This window comes from Oncorhynchus tshawytscha, linkage group LG15 (genome assembly GCF_018296145.1).
Source record: "Oncorhynchus tshawytscha isolate Ot180627B linkage group LG15, Otsh_v2.0, whole genome shotgun sequence".
Taxonomy (NCBI): Eukaryota; Metazoa; Chordata; class Actinopteri; order Salmoniformes; family Salmonidae; genus Oncorhynchus; species Oncorhynchus tshawytscha.
In genome coordinates this window covers 30,122,487-30,139,715 of record NC_056443.1, presented here as the reverse complement: position 1 = coordinate 30,139,715, position 17,229 = coordinate 30,122,487, and the positions used below count along the sequence as shown (strand labels likewise).

Below are 17,229 nucleotides of genomic sequence, written 5' to 3'. Positions count from 1 at the left end.
AACTGTTTTCAGTCCCTCTAGCTGTCACTTCTACACTGAGCCATCCTCTACTCTACAAGCATAATGTTGACGATAGCAGTCACACTTCAATTATTACATATTTGACATGTGATACGGCAAGAGAGCGGGCCAGAGAAAATTAGATGCCTGTGATAATCTGAAGTACCCTAAATGACCACTAGATGTCTTGTGATAGATTTAAATAAAATCCTTGAACGATACAAACATTCTGGTAGTTTACTGGTAAACATTTCCAGTAAAATATTCTCCCCTTGCAACCTGAGTGCTGTAGTTTGGAAAATAAAGAAATGTGACTCTGGATGACAACATAATGATGTTTGTTTCTAACATTTAGGGCTGATTTCCTAAAGTTAAATCCGCTTTGTGTTTTGTTTCCTTGCCACGATACTAACGAGTATCGAGACACTGGCCCTACTCTTTACAATGAAAATACCTTGAAATGTACACAACAAGTTGTTATTTGATTGTATTTCTGTTGCAAAGCGAAGGCTACACCTGGTGTTGTGTTGTGTGCCTCTCTCTCGTGTGTGGCTCTCTAAGATGTTCCCCTGGATGTCTGTGAGATCTTGTCACACACTGTGTACCGAGTCGATGTGCGGGGGTACAGGTTAGTCGAGGTCATTTGTAAAGTGACTGCATAGATGATAAACAGCTAGTAGCTTCAGTTTAAAAACAAAGGGGGGGTGTGTCAAAGTAAATAGTCCGGGTAGCCATTTTATTAATTGTTCAGCAGTCTTATGGCTTTGGGGTCGAAGCTGTTTAGGAGCCTTTTGGCCGCTTGCCATGCGGAGCCCCGGAGCTGCTTGCCGTGCGGTAGCAGAGAGCAGTCAATGACTTGGGTCACTGGAGTCTCTTTTTGTGGGGGGGTATATAGGTCCTGGATGGCAGGAAGCTTGGCCCCAGTGATGTACTGGGCTGTACGCACTACCCTCTAGTGCCTTAAAGTCCGATGCCGAGCAGTTGCCATACCACCAATGTGTGTCTGTGAAATATGATTCTTTATGTCCTGTTGAAGTTCTGTTATATTACATACATCTTCAGCTCCAAACACTTGTCTTTTATGTAGAACTAATGTATTTTTTAAACAGTGATTTACTGAAGTTGTTCTGTATTCTGTTAGCGGTGTTCCTGTTAGATAATGCAGACTGCTATGATCATTGTGGATGTCTGTGGTGTGTTGGGACTGCGCTGGAAATCATCAGCTTGTTATAGACAACAATACAATACCCACACCTCTGTGCACTCCTCCTCCAGAGCTACTGGGTATGAATGCTTTTACACCAGAACTATTGTTTTACCCCTCTCATTTGTGTCTGTGTAAATCTCTGTGTTCCTCTCACGCTGGGATAACTGACGGGGTGTTGTTTCGGTGTCTTCTCTCCGTCGTACGCTGCCGCCCACAACTCTCTATTCCTGCCACAGCTATTCTAGAGCCCCGAGGCTGCCACACAGGACTCCCTCTCTGTCTCTGTCTTGCGCTCTCTGTGTGTCTGTTTCATTTGTCTATTTCAGCCGTTCTGTATCTATTTATAAAATGTTCTGTGTGTCTGTCCACTGTTGCGCCTGGTCTTAGCATCTTGCTCTTCACTGTCTGTCTCTCTCTATTTCTGTCCGTCATTTCTTTCTCTCATCTCTGTCCTCTCTAACACCTTGTTATTGTTTTGTTCCCGGTGGTGGATATTTTAGTCATCACTGAATGCAGTAGCTATTCTGACGGAGCCTTTTGCAGGGCCTGTCATGCCAAATAATGTCCCCCGGGCCAACTAGTGGTCCCCCTCCTATGTCACAATGGTATTCGATAAACTATTAGCATCTGTTGCTATATCAACGGTGTAATTACTTAATGATGAACACTTTGGAGATCATTACAGCCTAAATGCTGTTCTTTTCATCATCGCTATGCAAACGGCTGATTTCCACGACAATTTTGCTTTTTTTTTTTGTTTAGCTAATAAAATGAAAACAACATGAATTCAAACTACTTTTGGGTACCTTGTTAACATTACAACATGAAATCCATGTCTTCAAAATGACATGTTTTCGTTTCCATTTTTGAAACGTAGCAATCTGCCTGACACATTGAAGTTTCTTACCATTTACAGAGCACGAAGTCAGCTAGTCATGTGCAAATCGGTTGGATTCATACACACTGGCATGTCTGGCTGTCGTTTTTATTTCAACCTGCCCTTATCTACACTGAAATAGTATCATTTCACTAGTCCTCTATTATGATAGAAGAAAACATTCTCGCATTACTCATTAGTACACTTTTGTGGTTGAGTCGGTTAGGACATCTACTTTGTGCATGACACAAGTAATTTTTCCAACAGTTGTTTACAGACAGATTATTTAACTTATAATTCACTGTATCACAATTCCAGTGGGTCAGAAGTTTAAGATGACTGTGCCTTTTTAAACCGCTTGGAAAATTCCAGAAAAAAATGTCATGGCTTTAGAAGCTTCTGATAGGATAATTGACATAATTTGAGTCAATTGGAGGTGTACCTGTGGATGTATTTCAAGGCCGACCTTCAACCTCAGTGCCTCTTTGCTTGACATCATGGGAAAATCAAAAGAAATCAGCCAAAACCTCAGGGGGGAAAAAACTGTGAACCTCCAAGTCTGGTTCATCCTTGGGAGCAATTTCCAAATGCCTGAAGGTACCACATTCATCTGTACAAACAATGGCACGCGAGTATAAACACCATGGGACCATGCAGCCATCATACCTCTCAGGAAGGAGACTCGTTCTGTCTCCTAGAGATGAATGTACTTTGGTGCGAAAAGTGCAAATCAATCCCAGAACAACAGCAAAGGACCTTGTGAAGATGCTGGAGGAAACGGGTACAGAAGTATCTATATCCACAGTAAAACGAGTCCTATATCGACATAACCTGAAAGGCCGCTCAGCAAGTAAGAAGCCACTGTTCCAAAACAGCCATAAAAAGCCAGATTACGGTTTGCAACTGCACATGGTGACAAAGATCGTACTTTTTGGAGAAATGTCCTCTGGTCTGATGAAACAAAAATAGAACTTTTTGCCCATAATGACCATTGTTATGTTTGGAGGAAAAGGGGGAGGTTTGCAAGCCGAAGAACACCATCCCAACCGTGAAGCACGGGCGTGTCAGCATCATGTTGTGGGGGTGCTTTGCTGGACTGGAGCCCTTCACAAAATAGATGGCATCATGAGGAATCGCAATTATCTAGATATATTGAAGCAACATCTCAAGACATCAGTCAGGAAGTTAAAGCTTGGTCGCAAATGGGTCTTCCAAATGGACACGCATACTTCCAAAGTTGTGGCAAAATGGCTTAAGGACAACAAAGTCAAGGTATTGGAGTGACCATCACAAAACCCCGACCTCAATCCTATAGAAAATGTGGCCAGAACTGAAAAAGCGTGTGCGAGCAAGGAGGCCTAGAAACCTGACTCAGTTACACCAGCTCTCAGGAGGAATGGGCCAAAATTCACCCAACTTATTGTGGGAAGCTTGTGGAAGGCTACCCGAAAGGTTTGACCCAAGTTAAACAATTTAAAGGCAATGCTACCAAATACTAATTGAGTGTATGTAAACGTCTGACCCACTGGGAATGTGATTAGCGAAATAAAAGCTGAAATCATTCTCTCTACTATTACTCTGACATTTCACATTCTTAAAATTAAGTGGTGATCCTAATTTACCTAATTTTTACTAGGATTAAATGTCACGAATTGCGAACTGAGTTTAAATGTATTTGGCTAAGGTGTATGTAAACTTTTGACTTCAAGTGTGTGTGTGTGTGTGGGGGGTCCTAGGATACAACACTGATTAATGTGGAACAAATAAATACCATCAAAGGATAACTTACATCAATCAACACCTTGTAAAACAGCTGTGAAAACCAAACTGCCAATATTTTAATATAAACTTGGATTATTTTTAGTAAAGTGTCTTTCATTTATCACTTTTTTGGGGGGGGGGCACTCACATTGCAATCAGACTAAAATACTGAATTCTGGTGTGTGGAATATAGCGGTGGTGTTGCTGTGTGGGTGGGAGGTTCTGCCTGTCACTTGTTCTCAACAGGCAGCCAGTCTCAGAAGGGGGACTGCAAAGTCCAGGCACTGCTGCTCTCTTTGTGTTTGCAGTGCTAGTGTGTTTAGTTAATCTGTGTAGCTCACATATTAGGTGCCCAGTATGATAGAGCAACAACTTTCTCAGCAGATCATGACAACAGTAACTATTGATGATGTAATGAAAAGTTGGAGGGTGGTTGGTAATGGAGGACATCCGGTGGATCCGGCAGAACCCCTTGGTCCTGGAGAACTGGAGCAGAGTTAAAGGGGACAGGGTAGGAGACAGACGCATAAACAAGCAAACACACAGGTTACACTTTACTGTGAGAACATTTGATGGAAAGGGGGATACCTTGGCAGTTGTGCACTGAAATGTGTTTTCCTGCTGTTTTAACCCAACCCCGCTGAATCAGAGAGGTGCGGGGAGCTGCCTTAATCAACATCCATGTCTTCTGCTCCCGGGGGAACAGTGTGTTAACTGCCTTGTCAGCTCGGGGATTCGATCCGGCAACCTTTCGGTTACTGGCCCAACGCTGTAACTCCAAGACTACGATTAGCGCAGTGCTCTAAATCAGATACTTTTCAACCCTTTTTTTCAACCCTTTTGGAAGGTATAGCCTACCTCAAGCTGGTTCCCCTCAGACACAGAGCATTGGAAATCAGATCCAAACTCACTGGTTCTGGGGGACGGGATACTTTGATTTATTTTTATAAGCTTAGCATAACTACCATTTATTGCGTTCTCAAATGTCAACCAAAGTTTAACATACCTTGTCTATTGAAGTGTAGGGCGTCCAACTACTCCAACAGTAGAATATTGTTGGCTTCCACCGAGGTAACCCTCGGAGGACAACGAGGAAAAGATATCAGTGTTAGGGAAACAACTAAAACTAGCTTTGGGTTATTTTGTGTGCAAAGAGCTCTTGTTCTGTTTCTCCTGCGCCTTGTCCATGTTCAGTCTCACTTTGACTAGTGACACAAGCATACCAGACGAGCTAAATAACTTCTATGCTCGCTTCGAGGCAGGTAACACTGAAACATGCATGAGAGAATCAGCTGTTCCGGACGACTGTGATCGCACTCTCCGCAGCCGACGTGAGTAGCATTTCGCTACACTCGCATTAACATCTGCTAACCATGTGTATGTGACAAATAAAATTTGATTTGATTTAAGACCTTTTTAAACAGGTCAACATTCACAAGGCCGCAGGGCCAGATATATTACCAAAATGTGTACACCGAGCATGCGCTGACCAACTGGCAAGTGTCTTCACTGACATTTTCAACCTCTCCCTGTCTGAGTCTGTAATACCAACATGTTTCAAGCAGACAACCATAGTCCCTGTTCCCAAGAACACGAAGGTAACCTGTAGCACTCACGTCTGTAGCCACGAAATGCTTTGAAAGGCTGGTCATGGCTCACATCAACACCACTATCCCAGAAACACTAGACCCACTCCAATTTGCATACCGCACCAAAAGATCTACAGATGCAATCTCTATTGCACTCCACACTGCCCCTTCCCACCTGGACAAAAGGAACACCTATGGGAAAATGCTATTCATTGACTACAGCTCAGCGTTCAACACCATTGTGCCCTCAAAGCTCATCACTAAGCTAAAGACCCTGGGACTAAACACCTCCCTCTGCAACTGGATCCTGGACTTCCTGACCGGCTGCTCACAGGTGGTAAGGGTAGGTAACAACACATCCGCCACGCTGATCCTCAACACGTGGGCCCCACAGGGGTGCGTACTCAGTCCCCTCCTGTACTCCCAGTTCTCTCATGACTGCACAGCCAGGCACGACTCCAACACCATCATTAAGTTTGCTGATGACACAACAGTTGTAGGCCTGATCACTGACAACAATGAGAAAGCCTGTAGGGAGGAGGTCAGAGACCTGACCGTGTGGTGCCAGGACAACAACCTCTCCCTCAACGTGATCAAGACAAAGGAGATTGTGGACTACAGGAAAAGGAGGATCGAGCACACCCCCATTTGCATCGACGGGGCTGTAGTGGAGCAGGTTGAGAGCTTCAAGTTCCTTGGTGTCCACAACAAACTAACATGGTCCAAGCACACCAAGATAGTCGTGAAGAGGGCATGACAAAACCTATTCCCCCTCAGGAGACTGAAACGATTTGGCATGGGTCCTCAGATCCTCAAAAGGTTTTACAGCTGCACCATCGAGAGCATCCTGACAGGTTGCATCACTACCTGGTATGGCAACTACTCGGCCTCTGACCGCAAGGCACTACAGAGGGTAGTGCAAATGGCCCAGTACATCACCGGGGCCAAGCTTCCTGCCATCCAGGACCTCTATACCAGGCGGTGTCAGAGGAAGGCCCTAAAAATTGTCAAAGACTCCAGCCTCCCTAGTCATAGACTGTTCTCTCTGCTACCTCATGGCAAGCGGTACCAGAGCGCCAAGTCTAGGTCCAAGAAGCTTCTAAACAGCTTCTACCCCCAAGCCATAAGACTCCTGAACAACTAATCAAATGGCTACCCAGACTATTTGCATTGCCCCCCCCCACCTACTACGCTGCCGCTACTGTTATTATCTATGCATAGCCACTTTACTCTACCTACATGTACATATTACCTCAATTTCCACGACACTGGTGCCCCCGCACATTGTCACATTGACTCTGTACCGGTACCCCTTGTATATAGCCTCCACATTGACTCTGTACCGGTACCCCTTGTATATAGCCTCCACATTGACTCTGTACCGGTTCCCCTTGTATATAGCCTCCACATTGACTCTGTACCGGTACCCCTTGTATATAGCCTCCACATTGACTCTGTACCGGTTCCCCTTGTATATAGCCTCCACATTGACTCTGTACCGGTACCCCTTGTATATAGCCTCCACATTGACTCTGTACCGGTCTCCCTGTATATAGCCTCCACATTGACTCTGTACCGGTACCCCTTGTATATAGCCTCCACATTGACTCTGTACCGGTACCCCTTGTATATAGCCTCCACATTGACTCTGTACCGGTACCCCTTGTATATAGCTATTGTTATTTACTGCTGCTCTAATTAATTGTTACTGTTTTCTTTCTTTTTTTTGGGGGGTTCTTAACTATTGTTGGTTAAGGGCTTATAAGTAAGCATTTCATTGTAAGGTCTACACCGGTTGTATTCGGCACATGTGACAAAATTAGATTTAATTTAAGCAAAAAGTGCCATTTTAACATTGTGCTCTCTCTGATGCTCTCTCTGACATTCATTGAAATCATACATTTCAGATATAATAGAATGTGATTGATTGACAAAAGGTAGGGTGATCTTCGCTATCATGTGTTTCATTCTGAAATGTATCTCGGTCAGCACGGCCTCTTTCTCTTCCTCACCTACCCCCCCAAACATTAAAACAGAATTCAACAAAATTCTAAAATGTATTTAAACTAGTAGGAAATCAACTAGAAGTATTGAACTCATTAGAAAATGCATTCATTTGCCCGAGTTCATCTTAAGACATGAACAAAGTTAGTGATTAGTTTTTTTCCTGCAACTTTCTGGAAGGATACAGGAATGGACCTGTCTGTGTGGTGCTCGTATGTCATGTCTACAGTCTGTGTAGCCATTAGCGATGAATGATAACTTTCTGTTGTTGGATGGAAAGGCTTTCCCAAAAACCTTCTCAATGAAATACTAACCACAAAGTAGCCTATGCCCACCTGGCAGAATGATATCATGATTATTTGTGTCAATCCAGTGGTCATTTGTTTTGCAATCTCTGCAGTCACATGACCGCTAACATAACAACGGTCTCTGGCTGGTGCGAAGGGTTATTAAACCCAGAAGGATTTTCCCCAGATCTCAAACGTGGTCTCCTGATGTGGTTTAAGCATTGTTTTGGACTTAGACCATCCAATTTAGTTTTTGTTTCTATTAGAAAAGTCTAATTTTCAGAGTGAAAAACTGGGGGAAACGGAGAAAACAACTGAATTTTCGATTTAAAAAAACAATTTCATAGGGCCCTAGTTTTTGTATCTCCACTTGTCTCTCTCTCTCCTCTCTCCATTCGCTCTCGCTCATTCCTCCTTTCTCTCTCTGTCCACCTTTTTTTTTTAAAATCTCTTTGCCTCTTTTCCCATCTCTCTCTCCTTCCTCTTCTCCCTCCCTCTTTCTCCTCTCTGATACCTGCTGTCTTGTCACATTGCAGGTGGAAGTGGCAGTCTAGACTTAAGGACCACCCTTTGCAACACTTTATTTTCGCTGCCTTGGCAACACAGCCGAGAGAAGCAGCGAGTCAGGATGGTGTGTTCTCATCGTTCCCATATTTCAGCCAGCACTGCTATTGTGTAGTGTGGTCTTTGAAAAAGTTGGTCGCCTTGTCTGGTCTGTGACGGTTTGGGCCAGGGCTCAGGGTGATGAGAGAGGAAGATCCTCTCTAGAATGGAGGGGAGATTAGGGCTTTAGCTGCATCCAGGCAGCGTGTTTGTTTTACTTACCTGTGTGTGTGTGCTTTTTAAGTGGGTTAGGCAGGTGTACGTGTCTGCGTGCCAGTTGTGTGTGGAGCAGGACTGGTGTTCAGTGTCTGTGCCTGGGGAGGCCCGACTGAGACGGACTACCTGAGTGCGAGCTGAATACTGAACAAGGGACAGCTCTCCTGCCTCTATGTGACTGGGGATCAATATCAGGGTTTAGGAAAGAGACATTTCTGCAACTGCTACAGACACGTATTCAGCCTTTGTCATAACATACTCCTGCATTTATTTGAACATTTTCATTCACTCATTTGCTTGTTTGTTCATTTATTCACCCACTCACAAACCATTTCTAGGTAGGATATTTGACTGCATTTCCAGATAGGATATTTGACTGCTCTCTCCCCCTCATCCCTCATCTCCTGCCATCCCTCCATCTCATTTTCTAACACATTTGTTTGTTATTCAAAGCTGTAGCTGTGTGTCCCATCTTTCTCTCTGCCTGAAACAGGTTGACATCTTGTTTTGCATAATATTTCCCCCTGGCCATTCTGTGGTATGGGAAACACTTTGTTGTTATAATCATCATACTGATGGCAAAACTGTCTATGTGCCTGTAGCCTTAATACATCCTCCATCTTTGTCATTATGGTAATTACAGAACATTTTATGTCACTGTAGGTTTAGGACTTGTATACTCTCATACTGTACCAGTCAAAAGTTTGTACACACCTACTCATTCCAGGGTGTTTATTTTATTTTTACTATTTTCTACATTGTAGAATAATGAATACCTCAAAACGATGAGTAAAACACATATGGAATCATGTCGCAACCAAAAAAGTGTTAAACAAATCCAAATATATTTGAGATTCTTCAAAATTAGCCACCCTTTTGCCTTGATGACAGATTTGCACACTCTTGGCATTCTCTCAACCAGCTTCATGAGGTAGTCATCTGGACTTCATTTCAATTAACAGGTGTGCCTTGTTAATTTGTGGAATTTCTTATCTCAATGCATTTGAGCCAATCAGTTGTGACAAGGTAGGGGTGGTATACAGAAGATAGACCTATTTGGTAAAATACCATTGTCCACAATTACCCAACCCGAATGAGAGATGGTTTGGGATGAGTTTGACCGCAGAGTGAAGGAAACACAGCCAACAAATGCTCAGCATATGTGGGAACTCCTGACTGTTGGAAAAGCATTCCGGGTGAAGCTGGTTGAGTGTGCCAAAGCTGTCAAGGCAAAGGGTTGCTACTTTGAACAATCTCAAATATAAAATATATTTTGATTTGTTTATCACTTTTTTGGTTACTACATGATTTCATGTGTGATTTCATAGTTTTGATGTATTCACTATTCTACAATGTACAAAATAGTAAAAATAAAGAACCTCTTGAATGAGTGGCTGTGTCCAAGCTTTTGACTGGTACTATATGTGCTCAGAACAGTTTGGTTAACTTAACACTGGGCAACAACATTCAGACCGTATGGAATATAATGCCGCTATTGTGTTGGATAGTAGGTAGTGTTGTGTTAATTAAGGAGGCTGTGTTCATTGATCCTGGATGTCCTCAGGGCCTATGTCTGACAGTGGGTCTGTGAGACTATGCACATAAACAAGTCAGTGAACAGTGTAGCAGACTATCTCGCCCCTGGGAATCAGACCCTTATTGAGGAGATTAGAGGGAGGGAGAGAGAAGGGGACACACATTGGTATTACAGTGACATGTGCACTGACTACCTGTTCCTGCCAAGGGTTGGGAGTTCGTTGACTAAGACCACACACACTAGCAAAGTCTGTTGCTCTCCATATTTAGTTGACTCATTTGACAGACATACTATATATGGACCCCCCACCCCCCGGTCCTTTTTATGCATGTATGTGTGTGTGAACTCCAGTCGTGGTTGTTTTTGTCCATTGGGCTAACCTACATAAGTACTGTAGGTTGCACTGACCATCACGGTGTGCATGTAGAATTTACCAGGATTACATTCTGTATCTCTGTAATGTCTGTTCTGATGGGGATTCTGTCAGATTCTCTCCTTTACCGCGACTCTGGTCTCATCACATAATTGCCCTTGGTCTGCCAGGGTCTGTAAAATCTGCTGCACAGATTAAAATTGATCATGTGTGAGCTGAAGAGCGGCCAGCGTATGGATCCGCAAAAGAGGGTCTTAGGCTTCTATGATGTCACACTGGGGTGAGCAGCACATCATCATAGAAACACTCATTTTATCACCGAGTCATCATCACCGTATCATGAGGCTAAGGGTGTGCCTGCTCCAGTGCCCGTCTATCTAGAGCTAGCCTCTGGTCTTTAGGGGATAGGGGTAGAGGGAAATGCCTGTCTTCGTGTGTGTCAGCCAAATAGGAAAAGAGAAAGTAGACAGCCAGGATCCCCAGGGGGGCATGTCCCTCTTGGTAAGAACTTTTGCTCTATTTTGGTGGCCTCTGGCACATTGTAGCGCCTTGATTCCATCAATTATTGAATACTTTATTGAGTTTACCTCCCAGATTGGAAAAATGTGTTATGGTATTGTGTTTACAATTTAAACTAGTGAGAATGTATGAATCCAGCGTGTTAGTAGTTTTGGATATTGTCTAGGCCAAGGCCTATATGATCAGCACTATTTTCTAAGGGAACATTAAACCTCAAAATTGTTTATTTTTTTACATTTAACGTGTCTTCTCTTTTAAGAGTAAAGTATTTTACTGCAAGATATGAATTTGCCACAATTTATGTATTTTATTACATCAGAAAGTGCCAAAATGATCTTAAATGTATTAAAGGTTACACTTAAAATCAAAACAATTGTGATGGCACTATTTCAAATGGAAAAATTGGTCTCTTAAGTAAACAGAACAGATGCTCCATTAATTTGTGACCATACGTGTTAAGAGAAGAGCGAGAACGGCATCAGTTCAATTAAAGAATTTCATCCGGTGTTTGCTACTCTTTTGTGAATTGCATAATAACATTTATTTAAAAAATGTCTTTTAACAACTGACCCACAGATTTCTTCTTAAATAATCTTGTAAGAGTCTGACTTCCACAGGCTTCAAGCTTCCTATTTAAGAGGCATTTTCTCAGCTATCTGCAATACAGGAATGACTGAAGAATGAAACAGGTGTTAATCATGACCTTCGCTACACAGGAAACAGCAGTTGACTGGTCCATTGTCAACATGTTGATTTAAATCACTAGACCTAGATCAATGTCTTTCAAAATAACATACAAGTATCGTTAGCTTTTTTAAATAATTCAATCTGTTTTCTTTTATCATACCTTTTTATAAACTAGTCAAGCTCGCTGCTCGTCTATCAAAGCACAGTAAGCCTATGCGCCAGCACTTCGTGGCTGCATATGAAACACGCAAAATAAAATAAATGAATGTGCTGAAAGAAGCCACTAGGAAGTTTTTGTGTAATTGTTGCTAGCCGGCCATCCAGAACCACAACAACTCACGGACTTCTACCCCATTGAAGCATGAGCTTCGTTTTCGTGGCATTAAAGAAAATGAATGAACGTTCCAGGAAACAATAGGCTAAGTGGATTTCGACTCATCATTACCACATTGAATGGGACGTGCAAATTGACTCACATAGACGAAGGAGCATCATGCTCTCTCCCTCCGCGTAAAGACATTTGACTGCAACCACAGAGTGTGCGCACACACACACTCACACCCAGGAGGCGGACAGACAGACTTTCAAAACAGTAGTGTTTCACTGTCATCGCACACTTTGGCAAGTGCCTGTCCCATCAATAGAGCTCTAGAAGATGCATATCGTTCAATCTAGCCGGAAAGGGTTTGGCAGACCTTTTTTTTGTATTTACAAATTCCGTAGATAATTTAACACCGTACCCAAACCGGCCGGGCGCAATGGTGCGCAAATTGATTTTGTCTCTCCACACCAAAAGCTGTCAAGACACGCAGGTTAAAATATCAAAACATACTCTGAACCAATTATATTAATTTGGGCACTGGTCGAAAAGCTTTTTTTTTTGTTGAAATATGGCAATTTAGCTAGCTAGCTTTCAGTTGCTAGCTAAGTTGTCCTATTTAGCTAGCTTGCTGTTGCAAGCTAATTTGTTCTGGGATTTAAATATGGTTGTTATTTTACCTGAAATGCACAAATGTCCTCTACTCTGACAATTAATCCACACATAAAACAGTCAACTGAATTGTCTCTAGTCATCTCCTCCTTCCAGGCTTTTTCTTCTTTGGACTTTATATGGCGATTGGCATCTAACTGTAATAGTTACCACGTGAACTCAGTTCATCTTTCAATCACCCAGGTGGGTAAAACCAATGAGGAGATGGCCCGTGGGGTATCTGCTTCTATAAACTAATGCTGCGTTCTGCGTCACAAATAGAACTGACTTCTATTTTAGTGCTTGGCAACCCAGACGCTCTTTGGTTGGTGTACGCAATTGTTGAATAACATGTTTAAATTTGTTTTGCAACGCTCACGCACGCGATGTGAGCGGTGCGGTCAGCATGTCATTTAAGAGGAACATTTGTGTGTAATGGGCTGTATAGCCGACAACACACGTGTGCCACTCTTCACTTGCATGCCGCGTTATCGGGTTTATAAACCCGGCCATGCTGTGGCCTAGTTTCAATGGCAATTAATTCAGGCTATCTGTTTCTCTTACAAAGTGCTGTAAAGACAATGTCTTCTTGCGATAAATGATGGCCCATTTTATTTTAAATGGATCAGTCTGCTTTTGAAGCAGTCTTCTAATGAGGGACTACCCAGGATCCTCTGATACTTTCAGGGTGACTTGCACAAACTTCCTGTCTCGCTTTTAATGTTGAGCTGTTTTTCTTTTTAGTCCTTTTATTTATTTTATTCTTCTCGCTGCCTGTCTCCAGAAAATAATTGGCTCCCTATTTAAATCAGTCTGACTGTGCTGCCAAGGCCGACAGTCTGGTGTGAAGTCGCCCAGAAGAAGCAGAGGAAGTGGGGTTTGGGAATCCTGGTTCCATTTATTTTCTCCTGTAACTTTAAGAGGATGCTGTACCCAGCTCGTCACCATTGGGCTTACTTCAGCCATCACAACACCCCACCTTCAGCCTAGCTCTGCATCAACAGGTAGGGAAGGAATGGCATGAGGGGAATGCGCTTTAAAACCTCTACAGGATCGGTGGGTCCCCCACGGGACAGTTGAGCTAACGCGATTAGCATGAGGTTGTAAGTAACAAGAACATTTCCCAGGACATAGACATATCTGATATTAGCAGAAAGCTTTAAATTCTTGTTTGTCTAACTGCACTGTCCAATTTACATGAGCTATTACAGTGAAAGAATACCATACTATTGTTTGAGAAGAGTGCACAGTTATGAACTTAAAGATGTTAATAGGCCAATTAGGCACATGTCTGCAGTCTTGATACAACATTTTGAACAGAAATACAATGATTCATTGGATCAGTCTAAAACTTTGCATGTATACAACTTTGCATGTATATTTTGTATATACAAAATCTGAACTGCACTTGGGCTGGAATAATAAATGATGGCCTTTCTCTTGCATTTCAAAGATTTCTTTGTATTATATTTTACCAGATCTAATGTGTTTATTTTCCCACATTAATTTCACATTTCCACATACTTCAAAATGTTTCCTTTCAAATGGTACCAAGAATATGCATATCCTTGTTTCCGGTCCTGAGCTACAGGCAGTTAGATTTGGGTAAGTCATTTTATGTGAAAAATCCCAAAAACTGTCCGATCCTTAAGAGGATCATCATTATTAATGATCCTAACAGGTCAAGACACCGATAAATTGGCCTCTTCAAGGCGTTGGGGACTGAGAATCGACTGGACCTGAGGGCAGCAGCGGTACCAGATGTGCTAGATTTTCATCATGTCAGTGACTGAGGACGGGGTTGATTGCAGTGAAAATAGCTGCTGCCCCTGTTTCTCAGGCCTGACAGCATTCTCTCTCTCTCTCTCTCTGCTCATCTGGGGCTGACGAACGTTTAAATAGGTCAGCTCTGGGGCGAATCACACCACACGGTTTTAGTTGTGTTGCTCATTTTTAAAATCACTCCACCTGAAGCTGTTAATGAGAGAAGGAGGGCGAGTCCGTCTCTTTGTGTGTCACATTTATGACGCTGCAGACCAAATGCATCATCTGATTGACATCATTTATGGTAGTCGGATTGAGGAACTACATAGGGGTTTCAAGTTCGATCTTGCAAATCATGTTTTTGTCAAGTGTTTGTGGGGAAAAAAACATTGACGTTTACATGGTCTCTCTGTGTAGGTCAATTGAAATCCCCATGTCGGAAATGAAATACCATAATAACATGGAGTTCATTATCCTCACCAGAGCTACTCACTAAAGGTGTATGGAACAGAATGGGGTAAAAACATGGAGTTCATTATCCTCACCAGAGCTACTCACTAAAGGTGTATGGATCAGAATGGGGTAATAACATGGGGAGTTCCTTATCCTCACTAGAGCTACTCACTAAAGGTGTATGGAACAGAATGGGGTCAGAATATGATGATGATGATGTTGAAGAAGACGGAGGAGAGTAAGCAGCTGTAAATCCTGTTATGTCACAGATTGGGAGCATGCCGCCTTGGGATGAGAAAGGGGGCGACAGGAGGAGAATGGGAGCACGCCAAAGTCCGCCCGGCGATCGGGATTACCGCCCTGTAAAAGCACATCTGATTGGTGCGATTTGGGATTAGACGTTTGTAAAACAAGACGTGATTGGAGAGCTCGTGATGCAGTAGCCTCGCTAATATCTGGCTCAAGTAGCAGGGATGACAACCATAGAAAAGCACATCTGATTGGAGGAGCACAGATTACAGGCCTGTAAAAGCAAACCTGATTGGAGAAATGGAAATGTGGCTGCTGTGAATAGACATCCGATTGGTGTGTGTAGGATTATGTCATTTGAGTCAGATTGGATGGGAAAGCTTCCAGGCCCTGTGAAGTTTACATCTGACTGTGGATTAGAGCTGCACAAATGCATCATAGGTCCTAAAAATAGCATGTGGTCTCTAGAATAATCTCACAACGGATCAGACATGGTCCAATATGGCTCAGATGAGACCTAGGCTCACACACACACACACACACACACATTCACAGATTCACAGATTCACTGACATATCTGTAGCATTGATCTGGCAATAACCTAGAGAGTTGATGAGGATCTGGTCATTGACCCAGTCTCACACGCTCGCAATACCTGCCTGTCCACCTGTTCTGAACTATTGAGCGCACCCTGCAGGTGAAAGATGGCAGTGCACCCCTATAGAATTGCCTATGGCGATGCCTTTGGAATTCCACATGGATACACCGAACACAACACATGTATCTAACCTGAACATGAACCACTTCCTTTATTCACTTTTACTTTACATTTCAAATGTCACAGCAAGAAAGGGGATCTTCAACTCTGCACATGTTGACAAAGGCCTACCTACAGGGTTAGAGTCAATTCCATTGTAATTCCAGTCAATTCCGGAAGTACACTGACATTTCAATGCTTTTCAATGAAGACAGTTTTGAATTGTAATTTGGTTTGCTTTCTGTATTGACTGGAATTTAAATTGAATTGACCCCAACCCTGCCTACAGGTAACATAAACATTCAGGCCCCGTACCCTGCCTTTTCATTTATTCATAACCCCCTGCGCTCTCCTAACCCTTTGTCCCGAACACTCTGTCTAACTCTGACTCACTCACACAGCGTCCCTCAGGTAACCTTTTGTCGTTATGCCAAACTTGTTTATCAAGCATTAATAATCCAGCATACTTGCCGGCAACGAGTCCGTCATTAATTCTTCAAATTGGGGTTCAAAATGAATTCAAAATGAGCTCTCCTCTTGGTTTCAGGGCTACCATGTGGCTATTTGCCTCCTCAACTTTTGTCAAACCACTTTTGATTTATCTGTGAAGGACACGTCGTGCTACACTTTAAATTTGGTTCATTTCCTGGTTCTGTCGGTTGAATTTATTCAAGTCAAATAATTTACTGGTCGCAGAGGTTGGCCACATGAAAGATGAAAGCAACACCTGGAGGAATTGCAGTAGTGAATAACCTTGATGAATTTAAATGTTTAAGTGGTTTTCAAATACTTACCCTTTTAGTAAATGAGAATGTTCCCTGGGGTGCCAGTTTAGGTACCAGTATCGTGTTGAAATGAATAGCACTTGATATTGACATCTCAATTAACTCGCGTCACATTTAATTCACACATGGAAGTGTTAGGACTGCAACGACCACTTTGCAATAATAAGTGTTGCAGCGGCCTGATATCCTGTTGGCAGCATGATGAATATAAACAGTGTGAAAAATACTCTGTCTAGATGAGCTCACCAGATGTGCATGCTAACATTACTCTTCCCTGAAGTGGGGGGGAACCAGATTTCACAGTGGAGAGCCAAGTTCACTGACATCAGCCTAGTAGCTCCACTCTTAAGACACCTGGTGAATGATCAAAACACGTAAACAAAGGAGCGAAGGTAAAGGCGAATACAGAGCGACGATATCCGTCCGTTGTGTTTGTGTGTAAAGCCCAGAGGACATAACACTACTGTTCCAACAGGCCATTCAGTTCCATTCACTGACCATTTATCTAGTTTCTAAAGAATCATGTTGGATTGGGAAGTTATGGTGACCCTTCATCTAGTTCCTAATGAATCATGTTGGATTGGGAATTTA

General features: G+C 42.8%; 1 protein-coding gene across 24 annotated transcripts in view; it reads left to right on the top strand.

Moving 5' to 3' along the window:
• The window catches only part of LOC112214809 (calcium/calmodulin-dependent protein kinase type II delta chain), a 104,681-nt gene that overhangs the window by 40,520 nt on the left and 46,932 nt on the right, over positions 1 to 17,229 (top strand). The window lies entirely within an intron of this gene.